Raw genomic sequence first — 18,761 nt, forward strand, 5'->3', positions numbered from 1 at the left:
CATATATATATACACAAATATATATATATATACATATATATACACACTTTTAAATCATTATAAAGCTGCCCATATAGTATGATATTTAAAATAGTATAGTATAATGATTTAAAAGTGCAAAAAATAATTTAACAATATTGTAAGACAACTTACTACTTTGAAAATAATTGTTCATTCTGAATCATTTACTTTTCAAAGTAACTTCTGTTATTTATATTAAAATTGAGATTCTGACTAAAAATGACGTTATACTAATAGAACATCCTTACTTTTAGAAATTTGATTTATTTCTGTTAATTCACCTCTCGCTTTAATAAGATATTCTATCTTGCTTTAATAAGGTTTTGCTCTTTCTTCATATGTAGATTTTGGACCTTTTCGACTTTTTCCTAGATGTTTTATTCTTTTGTTTAGCTGTTGTAAATTCAGTTGTTTTAATTTATGTCTTTCTTTACTCTTGATTCACAGCCTTGGAAAAACTGATTGATGGCTTTTTGTTTATCTTGAATTCGGCTGATATTTTTGATTCTCTCATGTTATTTATTTATTTATATAAAATATGGAACACTTCACAAATCTGCATGTCATCATTGCACAGTGGCCATGCTAATCTTCTCTGTAGCATTACAATTTTAGTATATGTACTGCTGAAGCAAGTATGATTCTCTCACGTTTTTTAAAAATTAAGTTTTCTTGTATTTTCTTAGGAACATAATTATATCACCTGTAAATAGAATTTTCCTTTCTTGCTCAGAATTTATACCTTTTTAAAAAGAACATTCTGTTCATATTTTATGTATCAGAATCTCCAAAACAGTGTGCCAAATAGTAGTTACTGCAAATATTCTTATTTTCCTGCTTTTAATTGTAATTGTGCATGTTGCTGTTAAATATACTGCTGGTTTTTGCTAGTTTGTAAGTAGTTTTTAGTTATATTGTACTTTTTTGTCAATTATCACTGCATTTCATTATACACTTTTTGTGCATCTGTTGATATAATTATATGATTTTTCCCCCCATTAATTCATTATGTAATGAATCGTATTTCAGATTTTCTAATATCAGGTAATTCTTATATTTCTGGAATAAGTCTTATTTGGTATATTCCCTTTCCTTTTGAATGATTTTTATCAGAATTTTTATATCTATGTTCATAAGTAAATATGGTCACAACTTTTCTTTTTTTACCACATTAGGTTTTTACAGTTATTCTAGTTTCATCAAATGAAGCAAGGAGCTTTTTACAAATGGAATGGTAAATCCATTTGGATCTGATGTCTTACATTTTGCTAGGAAATAGCTTTAAATTCTTTACTGTCTTTAAATTTATGGTCATATCTTCCTTATCTGTGGAAATACACACCCCATATAATTTTAAAATAGTCTGATATTATACATATATATGTATATGTATGTATGTATGTATATGTATTCTTTCTTTAATGAAACTTCTTAGAAGTTTGTATTTTTTTTTTTAAGTTTATTTTGAGAGAGAGAGAGTGAATGAACACGAGTGGAATAGGGGCAGAGAGAGATGGAGAGAGAATTCCAAGCAGGCTCTGTGCTGTCAGTGCAGAGCCTGACAGGGGGCTCAAACCCATGAACCATGAGATAATGACCTGACCTGATCAAACCCATGAACCTGAGATCATGACCTGAGTCTTACCAAGAGTAGGACACTTAACTGAGCCGCCCAGGCATCCCAGAAGTTTATATTTGTATTTGAGGTTTCAGAAAATAGATTTTCGCCTTTTACTCTTTACATAATTTGTTTTTGTACTACATTATTTTCATTTTTTTATCTTAATCGACCCCTTTTGTAAACAATATTTATTGTGCTCTTTTATTATCTTATAGTGTTAAATATTTTATTTTCAGCCCTTTAAAGGTAAAAAGTAATAAAAATATTTTTATATTTCACCTTTTGTACCTTTTCAGTGTACCATGAAGTGTATTAAATGTTTTTCATTTTATCACTTTCTATACTATTTACCATTCATTTTTATTTTTTTTAATTTAGGGGTTATTTAGAATATTTCTTAATTTTATGTAAGTTATTTTAATCAATTTTATTGCTGTTTCCTTTTTTTATATTGCATAGGTAATACATTCAAATGGTTAAATAAATTAGAAAAAGTAGTACATTGAGAAGTCTTGTTCTTAGCCTATCACCATTTATTTCACTTTCTCTCCACCTCCTCATGTCTACTTTTATTACTTTCTTGTCCTTTTTCCAGTCTACTTTTCTGCAGACAGAGGAAACTCTTAAATGTATATCCTTATTTCACCCCACTTTCTTATATGTAAGTTAGCACATTATATGTGCTGCTCTGCATCTTGCTTTTTTCCTCCATACTATATATCCTAAGACCTCTCCCTAGAGAATTTCCTCATCTTTTTTGTATGTTCATTTTTAAGACCTATATGTTAATGCATTGTCTGGATAGAATATAGTTTATTTAAATAATTTTTATTAATGGGTGCTTAAGTCATTTCCAAACTTGTGCTCTTTAGAAGGTAAAAAGGAGAAAGCATTGTAATGAGTAACTCTGTACATATATCAATTCCTAGATGTGGAATTTCAGGATTAAAGGGTAATACATTTATAATTTAATAAATATTGTTAAATTGTTCCGCATAACAGTTTATAGTTGCTTTCTAACTAGCAATTTATGAGAATGCTTTTCTATTAAAATTAGTGAAGTAGAATACCTTTTTACAAGTTAAGGTACAGCTTTATTTCTTTTGAACTCTTCATATTTTTCTACATTTTATGTGGCAGTATTAGACTTCTTAAATTGAGTTTGTTCATTCATTCATTCATTCATTCATGAGTTTTAAAGGCTCTTTATAAATTACGAAGATGAATCTTTTGTGATTTGAGTTAAAAATACTTTTCCTAGTTTTCTTTTGCCTTTTGCCTGCCATCACCACCTCCTCTTTTTAAATTTGTCATGCAAAGTCATTTATGTTTCTTTATTCTGTTAAATTCATCAGTCTTTTTGTGTTTTATTATATATATATATATAATTTATATATTTATATATATATTTTTATTTATATATATTTATATTTATATATATGTATATATATTTATATTTATATATATATATATATTTTTTTTTTTGAGAGAGAGAGAGAGAGAGAGAGAGAGAGAACATGAGCAAAGTTGGGGGAGGAGTAGAGGGAGAGAGAATCTTAACCAGGTTCCATGCTCAGCATTGATGTGATGCTGAGGGCTGATGTGGGGCTTGATCCCACAACCCTGGGATCATGACCTGAGCCAAAATCAAGAGTCAGACACTCAAGTGACTGAGCCACCTAGGCACCTCTTTTGTTTTAAGTCATAATTTAAAAGGTCTGTCTACTCTAATGTTATAAAGCAATTTTCCCTTAGTTTCCTTCAAGACGTTTGTGATTGCATTTTATATATTTAAGTTATTGATCTATTTGGAATGTATTCTTGTATATGGTGTGAGAAATGGATCTAACTCATCTTTTGCAAGGTGGGTACCCAGGTCTCCCCAAATTCTTTAACAAAATGTTGATCTTCACCTCACTGATTTAATGTACCACCTTTATGATGTAAAAAACTCCTGTGGGGTTTGGGGTATATTGTGGACATCCAACTGTGTTTTATGAGTTCAGTGTGGCATTACCACAAGGTTTACTTTGTTGAGACTTTATAGAATGTTTTACTATACGGCAGGGCAAATATCCCTTTATACTTTTCCGTTTCAATGTTTTTTTCTGGCTATTCTTATTTGTCTTTTCAGATGAGTTATAGAATCGCTCCTTTAGATTAATTAACAAAAAACCTTGAAGCACCTGGGTGGCTCAGTCGGTTAAGCATCTGACTCTTGATTCTGGCTCAGGTCATGATCTCTTGGTTGTGAGATCAAGCCTGGAATCAAGTTCCACACTGAACATGGAGCCTACTTAAGATTCTCCCTCCCTCTTCCTCTACCTCTTCCCTACTTGCACTCGCAGGCACTTTTCTCTCTCAGTAAACAAATAAACAAACAAATAAATAAATGAATAAATAAATAATAAATAAATATAAGTAAAATAGAAACAATTATTAATTTGATTAGGATTATAATAATGCTTGAATTAACTTTCAGATAATTGACATCTTTTTAATATCAATTTTTTCTTTTAAAAAAACATTTTGTTGTTCAATTATAATTTATATTTAAAATTTTTCCACATCTGATTTACACAGTCATGATGTTTATTCCATAGTATATTTGCTCATCTAATATCAATTGTAAGTGGAATTGTATTTTCCATTTTATCTTCTGATTGCAGTTTTCATATTTTACAGCTATTGATTTTTGATTATTAATATTGTATGCTAATATTTTATTAAATTATAAAATATTAGGAGCACATATCACCATTAAATGACAGTTTCACCTATTATTTCCAGTTTTTATATTTTGCTTTTTTTCTGCCCTCTAATTGCATTGGTTTATAGCTCAAGTACAAGGTTAAAATAGCAATGATGTTAGTGGATATCTTTATCATTTGGTCATAGTATATTTTTTAATGTGACCTGGATTCAGTCTGCTAATATTTTATGTGGGAATTTTATATGGACATTAATAACTGAGTTAACATGTATTTTTTTTTAAAAAAATTTGTTTGTTTGTTTAAGTATGCTACCCAATGTGGGTCTTGAACTCACAACCCTAAGATCAAGAGTCAGAAGCTTTCCCAACTAAGCCAGCCGGGTACCCCAACATGTAGTGTTTATTGTATACTCTGTCAGATTTTGGAGTCAATCTTGTATTTCATAATATTGAGAGTTTTCTTTCTTTAGTTATTCTCTGGGACAATTTAAATTGCATTGGGCTTATCTGTTTTTCAAAGATTTGGTACAATTTTCCCTATGAAATTATTTGGACCTGAGACTTCTATTTTGGGGGAGAAGGTATCTGTTTTACAGTTTATTTTCTCATAGCTTCTTTGGAAATTAGTCTCTTAGATTTTCAATCTCTTCCTTAGTCAGTTCTGTTAAATTATATTTCCATCCATGTTTTCAAATGTACATAGTTGTGCAAATTAGTTTCATATGATTAAAAAAAGTTCTGATTCTCTACTATCTAACTCAGAGATAGCCTTTTGGGTCATCTGACAAGTATGTAAGCATAGCCACCCCAAAATTGTGTATATTTCCTTCAAATCCACATGCCCTATATCGAATGTTGTGCTGCCTTCTTAAAATGAAGGGAAGTAAAGTATAGTCACTGGTACTGTTCATGCTGACTGTCCCACCCAAAAGCTTTATTTCCTGCACATGTATAAGATTTATTGACAAATATCTATTTGTTATGCTTATGTCTTTTGTTTTTTGTTTTTGAGAGAGAGAGAGATAGAGAGAGAGAGAGAGAGAGAGAGAGAGAGAAAGCAGGGGAGGGACAGAGAGAGTGGAGACACAGAATCTGAAGGAGGCTCCAGGATCTGAGCCCAGCTTGTCAGCACAGAGCTGGTTCAGATACTCATACTGCTTTTGGGAACTATCTATCTTCTACACAAGTCAACATGGAAAGCTGAGTGGGGATGTGATAAGCAAGTGTTTTTAGTGCCTATTATCTATAGATCAGGGATGCTAATGGAAGATGCTACCATTGAAGTTGGCTCCCTGCTTTCAATAGGGATGATGCTGAGGATATAGGTACAGGTACAAAGGCAAAGTTGGCCATATCTGTAGTTCACATATTCCATCTGCCCCTGGACACTCCATGTTGCTGCTGCTGTTAATGCTGTGACCAGCCCCTTGAACAGGTCTTCTTTGGCCTAGGCCATGTACTCTGTTTTAGCTGCAAGGGAGTTTGGGAAGTGAGCATCTGGTACTCCAAATTCTAGGTGAGAAGCAGTAACCAGGTACTCAGATATGTGCTCTAATTCCTTGCATTCCAAAAAATATCTTTCATTTGTCCTGATATATATATTTATTTATCTAATAAATTTATTTATCTAATGACCCCTTTGTTCCATATCTGTCTTACTCTTCCTTCACTTTAAGTCAGTGGGAGTTGCCTGTTTACATGCCACCTTGATTGTTCTCCCTAGATTGCTGCCTCCCCAGATGTAAGCTGCTCTTTCTCTTGGGCATTGCCGAGCTCTGTGTTTCATTAGTAATCCTGTCAGTAGGACAGATTTGTCTTCAGAATAACACTCAGAAAGGGGACCAGTAGTCCTCTAATTTCTCTATCTTAGAGGATCTTCTAGCACCCTCAATGGGTGGCAGAACCCCAGCAATTGGGGTTCTTTGCTATTACCCAATGCTACAGAGAACCCTAAAGCATGTCTCCTTCCTAAAGTATGCAACCTCAGAGAGAACTTTCCAAGAACTCCCAACTTCTGCTTATGATGAGTTTATTCTAAGCAACCATCTTTCCAGACATGGAATAGCAGTTTGTTCCAGATAAATCATCGCCTTATTTTCTACTATCTTGGTGGATATTTTTGATAACATGGGGTTTGTGATGTTACATTCAGCTTCAAAGCACTGTGATTTTTCCAACCTGTGATTATTTGGGGCATACAAGTCTCCAGTTATACTTGGCAGTACTTCTAGAACTTACTAGGAATAGCTGAATGTTTTATGCAGAAATTTCCTTTCTCTATAAATTCCTCCCTCTGGCTCTGAGATGGTCTGTGAAGCTTGAAGTAAAAAAGTGAGAAATGCATAGGGTGTGAAGTCCCTGCCCCTAAGAGAGCCTGCTTTTGGAGAGGCCAGGCCAAAATGGCTGTGTGAAGGTACCTCAGGACCAGTGAAGAGAACCCATTGGGTACGTTGGTATGGAAGTCCCCAACAGAGACAGCTAGCTGAGGGTGTGGCCCTTCACAGGAGGATGGACTTCAGTGCTTGGCCTGTGGAGAAAGGTCATGAAGGGAGTAGGAGTGGACATAGAGTGAGATAGGGGATGGGTGCAGAAGTGACCCTGATGTTAGTCCAGGTTTGGAATTTATCATTGGCTATAACCTCACTTTATCTACATGCAGCTTAAGTTTCTACCCATTGCTTGCACAGAGCAGTATGAAAGTCATAAGAAAAAAGAAATCAAGTTCAAGTCACAAGTCCAGCAAAGTCTATTTTATAGTTAAACGATTGGCAATTAATCCTTAGTGCCCTGTGCACTAAGATAAGATCATCTTATCTAGCAACCAACCACACTTTCAAGTGTTTTTGTTTCTCTATATAAAAAAGATTGGGGGCACCTGGGTGGCTTAGTTGGTTAAGCTTCCGACTTTGGCTCAGGTCATGATCTCATGGCTTGTGGGTTCGAGCCCCGCGTCTGGCTGTGTGCTGACAGCTCAGAGTCTGGAGCCTGCTTCTGATTCTGTGTCCCCCTCTCCCTCTTCTCCTTCCACACTCATGCTCTGTCTCTCAAAAATAAAAAAAAGAAAAAAAAAGATTGTGAAAAGTCTATCAGTATGTAAAAGGCAAAAAAGTGAATGAATGGACAACAAATTTCAGAAATCTGAATTTACATTTTTAAAAAGATTATTTACTTTTCTCTTGATTAAAACAAAATGATTATGCATATTTTAAGTATCTCTATATTTATCTCTTCCACAGTTTTTAAGTATTTTGTGAGTTTTCTACAAAATTTAAAATAAACTATTCTCCCTTTTCAGAATTTAAATGGTTTTGTTTCTACCTTCCAATCAGCTGTGTATTATGAACAAATTTACAGCATCTTAATGGTTTCTTTTGTGTTTTTCTCAATTTATTTTTTTTTCTTAAATCATAAGGAATAAACTAAGTATTAAGTAGTACAACTACTACCCAGGTCGGATTTGACTGGTGTACTCATCACAGTCCCCAGCTCTGTCAGCATTCTTTGGAAGGTGGTATCCTCCTGAATTTCCATTTTTCTCTAGTAAACTCACATTTGCCTGAGTATTAGGATCTTCCTTCCAAAATGTAGCTCAATAACAACTTTTGAGAATTAATTACAAGATCTCTTGTGATTTAACTTTCTTTTTATAAAATTTAAATCATACTTTGATTTTCTAGTTCTTGGCTGGTCAGCTCCTTCAGCATTGTACTATTTCTTCATTGCTGGCTACTTTAAATTTCTAGGTTTGTGTAATTGTCAGATGTGCTGGGCTTATTGTCTTATTATATTTTTCCATGTCCAAAGAGATGGAGCTGAGTCTAATATACTGATAAACATTTGTGAGAGGCCTCTTACTATGCTGTGCTGGTTGGGTTCTGTATGATTGTCCAACCACATGCAGTAGGCCTCTCTCCTGAAGGACATGGAAATCTTGTCAGGGAAGCTCATGCACACAGGGCTTCCTACAGAGAATTATACTGAATTCTTCTCTAAGATGTTAACAGAAGGGTCACAAAGTGAGTGTGTTGAAATGAGTTTTGGACTCATGTGGGTAAACAAAGCAAATTCTTACTGCAAAATGTCTCAGCTCTTAATATGCTAATATGTCTTGTGAGTCTTTAAGGGGACACTAAACTATGCAGAATGTCCCAAGGTGTTAGGCCACTTATATTTCAGGATACATCTTGACAGAGTTGTCTTCCACCAGCTTGGAAACTGTCCAAGCCAACCCCACTTGCAAGGTGACATCATTTAACTGGTAAGGGGGGATTTGGGCCTGAGTTCCTTTCCTGGGAATGTGATGTTGGGCCTGAGTCTGAGAGCCACAGAAGAGGCATGAATGCAGGAGCTTGTCATGCATGTATTCTCATGTGCTGAGAAAGGAAGAATGAAATGTGCAGAGAGAGGCTGAGAGGAGAGGCAGAGGCAGCACCCAATGGTATTCAGGCCCATGTTTCAGTCTGCACTGAGTGTCAGATGCATCCTGACCTATGGGATGCCCTACTACCCTCTTAACTACCCCACTTCATGCTTAGACTGAGGCACAGTCTAATTATCTGAAGCACAGTCTAATAGCTGAGAGCCTTGTACCTGGGATTGAACTCTTATCCTACTATTTAATACTCTGTGTGAATGATGAGGTTCCTTGACTTATCTGTGCTATAGTTCCTCATTTGCAAAATGAGACTATGATCTACTCCTGTCTTAGCATGCTATTGCAAGCATGGAATATAATCACTCTTTAGTTTAGGTAAGAGCACTCAGAAAACTACCTGGTCCCATGACATACCTTATGAAACCAGAATGCTTTTTTGGGGAGACACTTTCTACTTTCTTCCAGAGAACTGTGACTCAACAGTTGAGAAGCAGTATAAAGGGCAGGTAACTGCGTGACATCTATGGTGGACATTGGCACAAATTCTTACAGGCCTATATATAAAAAAATATTCTCCAGATGATGACTTTTGCAGATTATGTGTCCATTCTCTGTCCCAACTGGCTTCCTCTACAATAATCTTAGCTCTCCTACCTAGTTGTTGTCTAGGATTCAGAGGCAGAAAATAATTTTATTTCCTTAGATATATTAGAATTTATTTATTTTATTTTTTATGAATATAATTTATTGTCAAAAGGCTTATATCCAACACCCAATCCTCGTCCCAACAAGTGCCCTCCTCAGTGCCCATCACCCATTTTCCCTCTCCCTCACTCCCCCATGCACCCTTAGTTTTTTCTCTGTATTTAATAGTCTCTTGTGATTTGCCTCCTTCCCTCTCTGTAACTATTTTTTTCCCTTCTCTTCCCCCCATGGTCTACTGTTCAGTTTCTCAAGATACACATATGAGTGAAAACATATGATATATGTCCTTCTCTGACTGACTTATTTCATTCAGCATAATACCTTCCAATTCCATCCATGCGGGTGCAAATGGCATGATTTTCTTCTTTCTCATTGCCAAGTAGTATTCCATTGTGTATATAAACCACATCTTCTTTATCCATTCATCAGTTGATGGACAGTTAGGCCGCTTCCATAATTTAGCTATTGTTGAAAGCACTGTTATAAACATTGGGGTACACATGCCCCTATGCATCGGCACTCCTGTATCACTTGGGTAAATTCCTAGTATTGCTATTGTTGAGCCATAGGGTGGCTCTATTTTTAATTTAAAAATTTTTTTACCGTTTATTATTTTGAGAGAGAGAGAAAGCAGGGAAAGGGCAGAGAGAGAGGGGGACACAGAATCAGAAGCAGGCTCCAGGTTCTGAGTTATCAAGACAGAGCCCGACGCAGGGCTCAAACTCACAGTCCACAAGATCATGACCTGAGCTGTAGTAGGCTACCCAACCAACTGACCCACCCAGGCACCCCTCTATTTTTTATTTTTTGGGGAACTTCCACACTGTTTTCCAGAGGGGCTTCACCAGTTTGCATTCCCACCAACAGTGCAAGAGGGTTTCCATTTCTCCACATCCTCACCAGCATCTGTTGTTTCCTGAGTTGTTCATTTTAGTCACTCTGACTGGTGTGAGGTGGTATCTCAGTGTGGCTTTGATTTGTATTTCCCTGATGATGAGTGATGTTGAGCATGTTTTCATTTGTCTTTGGCCATCTCATGTCTTCTTCGGAAAAGTGTCTATTCATGTATTCTGCCCATTTCTTCACTGGGTTATTTGTATCTGGATGTGGAGTTTGGTGAGCTCTTTATAGATTTTGGATACTAGCTTTTTATCTGAGATGTCATTTGCAAGTATCTTCTCCCATTCTGTCAGTTGCCTTTTAGTTTTGTTGATTGTTTCCTTTGCAGTGCAGAAGCTTTTTATCTTCATGGGGTCCTAATAGTTCATTTTTGCTTTTAATTCCCTTGCCTTTGGAGATGTATTGAACAAGAAATTGCTGTGGCTGAGGTCAAAGAAGTTGTTGCCTGCTTTCTCCTCTCGGATTTTGATGGTTTCCTGTCTCACATTTAGGTCTTTCACCCATTTTGAGTTTATTTTTGTGTATGGTATAAGAAAGTGGTCTAGTTTCATTCTCTACATGTTGCTATCCAGTTCTCCCAGCACCATTTGCTAAAGAGACTGTCTTTTTTCCATTGTATGCTCTTTCCTGCTTTGTCAAATATTAGATGGCCATACATTTGTGGGTCCAATTCTGGGGTCGCTATTCTATTCCATTGATCTATGTGTCTGTTTTTGTGCCAATACCATGTTGTCTTGATGATTACAGCTTTGTAGTAGAGGCTAACACCTTGGATTATGATGCCTCCCACTTTGGTTTTCTCCTTCAATATTACTTTGGCTATTCGGGGTCTTTTGTGGTTCCATACAATTTTTAGAATTGTTTGTTCTAGCATTGAGAAGAATGCTGGTGCAATTTTGATTGGGACTGGATATAATGTGTAGATTGCTTTGGGTAGTATTGACATTTTAGCAATTTTTATTCTTCCAATCCATGAGCATGGAATGTTTTTCCATTTCTTTGTAGCTTCTTCAATTTCCTTCATAAGCTTTCTATAGTTTTGAGCATACAGATCTTTTACATCTTTGGCTAGGTTTATTCCAAGGTATTTTATGGTTCCTGTTGCAATTGTAAATGGGATCAGTTTCTTTATTTCTCTTTCTGTTGATTCATTATCGATGCAAAAAAATGCAACCAATTTCTGTACATTGATTTTGTACCCAGCAAATTTACTGAATTCATGTATCAGTCCTAGAGTCTTTTAGGTTCTCCATGTAGAGTATCATGTCGTCTGTAAAAAGTGAAAGTTTTACTTCTTCTTTGCCAATTTTGATGCCTTTGATTTTATTTTGTTGTCTTATTGCTGAGACTATGACTTCCAACAGTATGTTAAACAGCAGTGGTCAAAGTGGACATCCCTCATGTTCGTGATCTCAGGGGGAAAGCTCTCAGTTTTTCCCCATTGAGGAAGATATTAGCTGTGGGCTTTTCATAAGTGGCTTTTATGATGTTTAAGTATGTTCCCTCTATCCTGACTGTCTTGAGGGTTTTTATTAAGAAAGGATATTGTATTTTGTCAAATGCTTTTTCTATATCTATTGACAGGATCATATGGTTCTTATCCTTTCTTTTATTAATGTGATGTATCACACTGATTAATTTGTGAATATTGAACCAGCCCTGAAGCCTAGGAATGAACCCCACTTGATCATGGTGAATAATTCCTTTTATATGCTGTTAAATTCTATTTACTTGTATCTTGTTGAGAATTTTTGCATCTATGTTCATCAGGGATAGTGGCCTGTAATTCTCCTTTTTTTGTGGGGTTTCTATCTGTCTTAGGAATCAGGGTAATCTTGGCTTCATAGAATGACTATGGAAGTTTTCCTTCCATTTCTATTTTTTGGAACAGCTTGAAAAAGATAGGTATTAACTCTGCTTTAAATGTCTTGTATAATTTCCTTGGGAAACCATATGGCCCAGTACTCTTACTTGTTGGGAGATTTTTGATAACTGATTCAATTTTTCACTAGCTATGGGTCTGTTCAAAATTTCTATTTCTTCTTGTTTGAGTTTTGGTAGTGTCTGAGTGTTTAGGAATTTGTCCATTTCTTCCAGGTTGTCCTGTTTTTTGACATAAAATTTTTCACAGTATTCTCTTATAATTGCTTGTATTTCTGAGGGATTTGTTGTGATAAATCCATTTTCATTTGTGATTTTATCTATTTGGGTCTTCTTTTTGAGAAGTTTGGCTAGGGTTTATCAATTTTATTTTTTCAAAAAACCAACTCTTCATTTCATGGATCTTTTCTACGGTTTTTTTATTCTATATTGTTTATTTCTGCTATGATCTTTATTATTTCTCTTCTTCTGCTGGCCTTGGGGTTTCTTTGTTGCTCTGCTTCTAGTTCCTTTATGTGTGCTGTTAGATTTTGTATTTGGGACTTTTCTTGTTTCTTGAGATAGGCCAGGATTGCAATGTATTTTCCTCTTAGGACTGCCTTTGCTGCATTCCAAAGGTTTTGGACTGTTGTGTTTTCATTTTTATTTGTTTCCACATAAGTTTTAATTTCTTCTTTAATTGACTGGTTAACCTATTCATTCTTTAGTAGGACATTCTTTAACCTCCATGCTTTTGGAGATTTTCTACACTTTTTCCTATGGTTGATTTCAAGTTTCATAACATTGTGTTCTGAACGTTTGCATGGTATGATCTGAATTATTTTGTATTTATTGAGGACTGTTTTGTGACCCAATATATGATCTATCTTGGAGAATGTTCCATGTGCACTTGAGAAGAATTTCTATTCTGCTGCTTTTGGATGAAAAGTTCTAAATATATCCGTCAAGTCCATCTGTTCCAGTGTATCATTCAGGGCTGTTGTTTCTTTACTGATTCCGTGTTTCTTTATTGATGATCTGTCCATTGCCATAAGTGGAATATTAAAGTTCCTTGCAATTACCACATTCTTACCAATAAGATTGCTTAGGCTTGTGATTAATTGTTTTACATATTTGGGTGCTCTCTAATTCGGTGTATAAATATTTATAATTGTTAGCTCTTCATGATGGATAGGCCCCATAATTATGATATAATGCCCTTCATTTCTTCTTAACAGCCTTTAGTTTAAAATCTAGTTTTTCTGGGGGTGCCTGGGTGGCTCAGTCAGTTAAGCATCCGACTTTGGTTATGATCTCATGGTTCACAAGTTCAAGTCCCATGTTTGGCTCTGTGCTGACAGCTCAGAGCCTGAAGCCTGCTTTGGATTCTGTGACTCTCTTTCTCTCTGCCCCTCCCCAACTCATGCTCTGTGTATCTCTATCAAAAATGGATAAATATTTAAAAAAATCTAGTTTCTCTGATACAAGTATGGCTACTCCAGCTTTCTTTTGACTTCCAGTCGCATGATAGATGGTTCTCCATCCCCTCACTTTCAATCTGAAGGTGTCCTCAGGTTTAAAATGGGTCTCTTGTACACAGCAAATAGATGGGTCTTTTTTTTTTTATCCATTCAGATAGCTTATATCTTTTGATTGGAGCATTTAGTCCATTTACATTCAGTGTTATTATTGAAAGATATGGGTTTATAGTCATTGTGTTATCTGTAGGTTTCATGCTTGTAGTGATGTCTCTGGTCCTTTGTGGTTTTGCAATACTCACAGGGTCCCCCTTTGTGATACTCACACAGCCCTGTAGGGCTGGTTTAGTGGTGATGAATTCCTTCATTTTTTGTTTGTTTGGGAAAACCTTTATCTCTCCTTCTATTCTGAATTACAGGCTTGTTGGATAAAGGATTCTTGGCTGCATATTTTTCCTATTCATCACATTGAAAATTTCCTGCCACTCCTTTCTGGCCTTCCAAGTTTCAGTAGATAGGTCTGCTACTACCCTTATGTGTCTATCTTGTGGGTTAAGTCCTGTTTATCCTTAGCTGCTTTCAGAATTCTCTATCTTCGTATTTTTCCAGTTTCACTATGATATGTCATCCAGAAGATCAATTCAAGTTATGTCTGAAGGGAGTTCTCTGTGCCTCCTGGATTTCAATGTCTGATTCCTTCTCAGATTGGGGAAGTTCTCAGCTATGATTTGTTCAAATACACCTTCTGCCCCTTTATCTCTTCTTCTTCTGGAACTTCTCTGATACACTGAATGAATCACTTAGTTTCTAATTCTCCCCTCATGGTACAGAATTTTTTTAATCTTTTTTTTTCTCAGCTTCTTCTTTTTTCATAATTTTATCTTCTATTTCAAATATTCTCTCCTCTGCCTCTTCAATTCTGGCTGTCATCGCCTCTAGTGTACTTTGTACCTCATTTACAGCATTTTTAAATCCATCATGACTATTTTTCATTCCTTGATCTGTAGCAATAGATTCTCTGCTGTTGTCTATGCTTTTTTCAAGTCCAGCAATTAATCTTATAACTATTACCCAAATTCTTGTTCAGTTATATTGTTTATATCTGTTTTTAGCAATTCTTTAGTTGTAATTTCTTCCTGAATATCTTTTGTGGGTAATTATTCTGTTTTGTCATTTTGGCTAGTTTTCTGTCCCTTAGGTGTTCTGAAGTTGTTGTTTGTCCTGCACCTGTGAATACTACTATATTAAAGAAGGTTCATATACTGTCCAGAGCCTGGCTCTTCAGGAGGTGTTTTTTGGAGAATGTTACTTGCTCTCTGTTGTTTTGACTTTGGTTACCTTATCTACCTACATGTGGTGATTTTTGAGCCCTCCACTAGGTGTGTTTTCATTTGTTGGTTGAAGTAGCCCTGGAAAGGAAAACAAACAAACAAGCAAGCAAACAAATAACAAACAGAAAACAAAGACACTCAAACACACACACACACACACACACACACACACACACACACACACACAAACACAAAAACAAAAAAATAAACCCAGAAACACCAGCTACAAGTAAACAACAGGTGGAGGTGGTGCTGATGAAAGAGGCTTTATCCCATTCAAAGAGGGAAATGACAGGGGCAGGGAAAAAGACAGAATAAAAATTGATCAGAACAACTATGGGCTTAATCCAGAGAGAGAAAGAAAGGAAAATAAAATAGGAGGCAGGGAAAATGAAAAAGAAAATAATGTTTTCCAGACAGAGACATTGTATGGCTTAATCCAGAGAGAGAGAATGGAGAATAAAGAAGGAGGTGTGGAATATGTATCAAGAGAATGGATTAAATATGTCTGCTTAAACAAACCAACAACCAGAGTAACAAGACTAAAGGAGGGAAGAGATAAGGAGAAAAGGAAGGAAGAACATATCTATATAAAAAAACTGTCCTGAGAATTAAATCAGGCAATGCCATGGTGCTGGTCTGGAGGAGGGGCCATCTGGTTCACCAGCGTCAATCCCACTCCAGTAGATAGGCAGTTACCAGGAGCGGAGGGGTGTGGTTTGGTGTAGGTGGGTACCGCCTCCACTGTGGGTCCCACTGTCCATTTGCTGAAGTCCCCCCTTGTTGGTGATGGGGAGAAAAATGGGCAACACCCCAGTCTCTCCTCCACCAATCAGGTGTCCCAAACCACTTTGTTCGAGCCATACTCACTGTGCTGTAGATGCAAACAAGGTGGTTTGTCCCACTCTACTGACTCCTGTGCCCTGGCACTTGGCTGGGGTTCAAACTCCTGCTCCGTGTGCCCCAGTACTGGGGAAGTGCCACTCCATGTTGCCAGATATGCTGTCCCAGGCTGGCAGTTGCAGGCGGGATTTGTCCTATCCCACAGCAATCCAGGAAGGGGATCAATCACTTTCTTGTACTGCATACTGCACCCCTGACCTAGCCACCAAACCCAAGGTTGGCTCCCCTCCTCCCCAGGTACACAATCTGGGCAGCCATCCCCAGTCTGGAGAATGCCCCTCAGTTAGAGATTTGATCTTTCTCCCTGCTGGTCCGTGGTTTTTTTCTTTTTCAGATGTAGTCCTATGCTTCCCCAGCCTCTCCTTTTCTTCCCTTTATTTATCCACAGAAGGAGATCCCTCCCCTCCATTCATTTTGTCTCTCCCAGTTTGCAGTCATAAACCTATGGCCCATCAGTTTGTCCTGGTGGGTCTCTGGAAGCATGACTGTCTCTTTTCCTTCTGGACTCTTGGAGTTCAAAGTCTTTTAGTTTCAACACTGCTTTGTTTATGAGATGAGGGAACTTCAGATCCCCTTATTTCTCTGCCATGTTGGCCTCTCCAGATATAATAGAATTTAGAAGGCAAATCTATTATACAAATTCAGTTGTCACGACACCTCAGGTATCCATACACTCATCTGCCTGTCTGCATAGAGTTCCCTCCCCATCCACTGCTACATCTTGGCCTCTTCCCTGCCTCCTCACTGCTACTCAGCCTTGAAGCAGGTGCAGGCTCATACTCCCCAAGAAGCCCCTGGGGGCTGACAACTATTGTCTCTTACAGCACAGAGTAGAAGTAGCCTGTCCCATGAAGGAGGAAACCCTTCAACATGGAAACTGAATTTACATTTGCCTCCTAACATGTGTTCTTAGGCAAGAGTAGACACACAATGGCCTGGGCCTCCGGCAAGTATGGGGAAGGAGGAAGATGCCCACAGCTGGTGCTGAGGGGGCTGCCCTCTTCAGTGCTGGTCAGATGGGCAGGGATGTTAGCCTTCTTCAAGGAATCAAGTCACCAAGCAGTCATTTCTTAATTAGGAGAATCATCTAGAGTCAGTTTTCAATTTTGTCTAATGTAATGATGATTATGTCATGTAATGACAATGTAATGATTGCTGATTGTTTAAGACACAGATTAGATCTTAATTAAAATTCTTAAATTCTTTTTTTAAATTATTTTTAATGTTTGTTCAGTTTTGAGAGACAGAGAGAGAGTGTTATCAGGGGAGGGACAGAGAGAGAGGGAGACACAGAATCTGAAGCAGGCTCCAGGTTCCGAGCTGTCAGAACAGAGCCCAACACAGGGCTTGAACCCATGAACCGTGAGGTCATGACCTGAGCCGAAGTCGGATGCCCGACTGACTGAGCCACACAGGTGCCCCCAAAATTCTTAAATTCTTAATTGGTCCCCAACAGGGCCACTCATGAGTATAGAGAATACTTGTTATCTTCACTTTTTGTGCATGTCACTTGTGATTAATGCCACATGTAGGTGAGATGACCAGATATACTCTTGATAGTCCACTGAGGTCCCACCTCAACAGAGAGGCTATGAGAATTACCCTCTTGCAAAACTCAATTATGGCACAGACCTTGACTCATATGTGAAGTGGTCTTTAGAAAAATTGTGTAGCTTTTTAGGTGAGTGTGCTACATGCAGAAAAGAGCTAATAGAACAAAACCTATTGCTGTCCTTAGAAAGGCCTGGTTGCAAGGTTTCCATCACCTGGCCTCTAGGAATCTGGATTTTGGGAGGGCTGTCATCATTCCCTGACAAGAGGCCTTCCTGTCTGTGAACTGTTTGAGCAATGTGGTCTCTGCTGACACCTGCTTCCTTCCAGGGTTCTGAAACTTGGATGCATGTTAGGTGGAGGTGCCTAAGTGACTCCCTCAGTGAAAACTCTGGGTGCTAAGTCTCTAGTGAGCTTCCCTGGTAGACAGCACTTCACTTATATTGTCACAACTCTTTGCAGGGGGAATTAAGTGTGCTCTGTGGGACTCGACTGAAAGAGGACTCTTGGAAGTGTGCTGATTTTGTTTTTCCATAATAAATAGTAGCCCCGAGTATGACTATATGCTGAGTCCTCCTAGTGAATCATTGAACGTAAAGGTGGTCTGGGGGACCTCTGACACATAACTACTTGAGACAGCTTGGGTCTCAAATATTTGAGTTAGTAACAATACTTTCAGAAATTACCTCTGATTGGTGTGTGTGTGTGTGTGTGTGTGTGTGTGTATTTGCTTTTTTATTGTGGTAAAAAATATATATATATATCATAAAATTTATCATCTTAAGCATTTTTAAGTGTGAGCTGAGTGACATTAAGTGACATTAAGTGTATTTATATTGTTGTGCAAACATTACTACCATCATTTCCATTTTTATGATGTCAAACTAAAACTGTATCTGTTAAATAATGACTTCTCTTTCTCACCTATCCTCTATCCTTGGCAACCATATTCTACTTTCTGTCTCTTTGAATTGGACCCTTCTAGGTACCTCATTTGAGTGCATTCATACGGTATTTGTTCTTTTGTGTCTGGCTTCTTTCACTTAGCATAATGTCCTCAAGGTTCAGTCACACTGTTGCATGTATCAGAATTACCATTCTTTTTAAGGCTGAATAACACTCCATTGTATGAATATTTAATGTTTTGTTTATCTATTCAGTCATCAGTGGACATTTGGGTGGCTTCTACTTTTTGGCTATTGTGGACAATGCTTCTGTGAACGTGGGTGTACATATGTGTGACCTAGTCTCTGCTTTACCTTCTTTTGGGTGTATATCCAGAAATAGAATTACTGTATCGTAT

At 37.1% G+C, this 18,761-nt stretch overlaps 1 protein-coding gene and 1 non-coding gene across 2 annotated transcripts in view; one reads left to right on the forward strand and one right to left on the reverse strand.

Annotated features, from left to right (window-relative positions):
- Nucleotides 1-18,761, forward strand: part of OCA2 (OCA2 melanosomal transmembrane protein) — a 481,450-nt gene that overhangs the window by 344,145 nt on the left and 118,544 nt on the right. The window lies entirely within an intron of this gene.
- Nucleotides 554-660, reverse strand: LOC125910463 (U6 spliceosomal RNA). The gene has a single exon (XR_007453973.1). It is a non-coding gene; the product is annotated as a U6 spliceosomal RNA (small nuclear RNA).

This window comes from Panthera uncia, assembly GCF_023721935.1.
Source record: "Panthera uncia isolate 11264 chromosome B3 unlocalized genomic scaffold, Puncia_PCG_1.0 HiC_scaffold_1, whole genome shotgun sequence".
Classification (NCBI taxonomy): domain Eukaryota; kingdom Metazoa; phylum Chordata; class Mammalia; order Carnivora; family Felidae; genus Panthera; species Panthera uncia.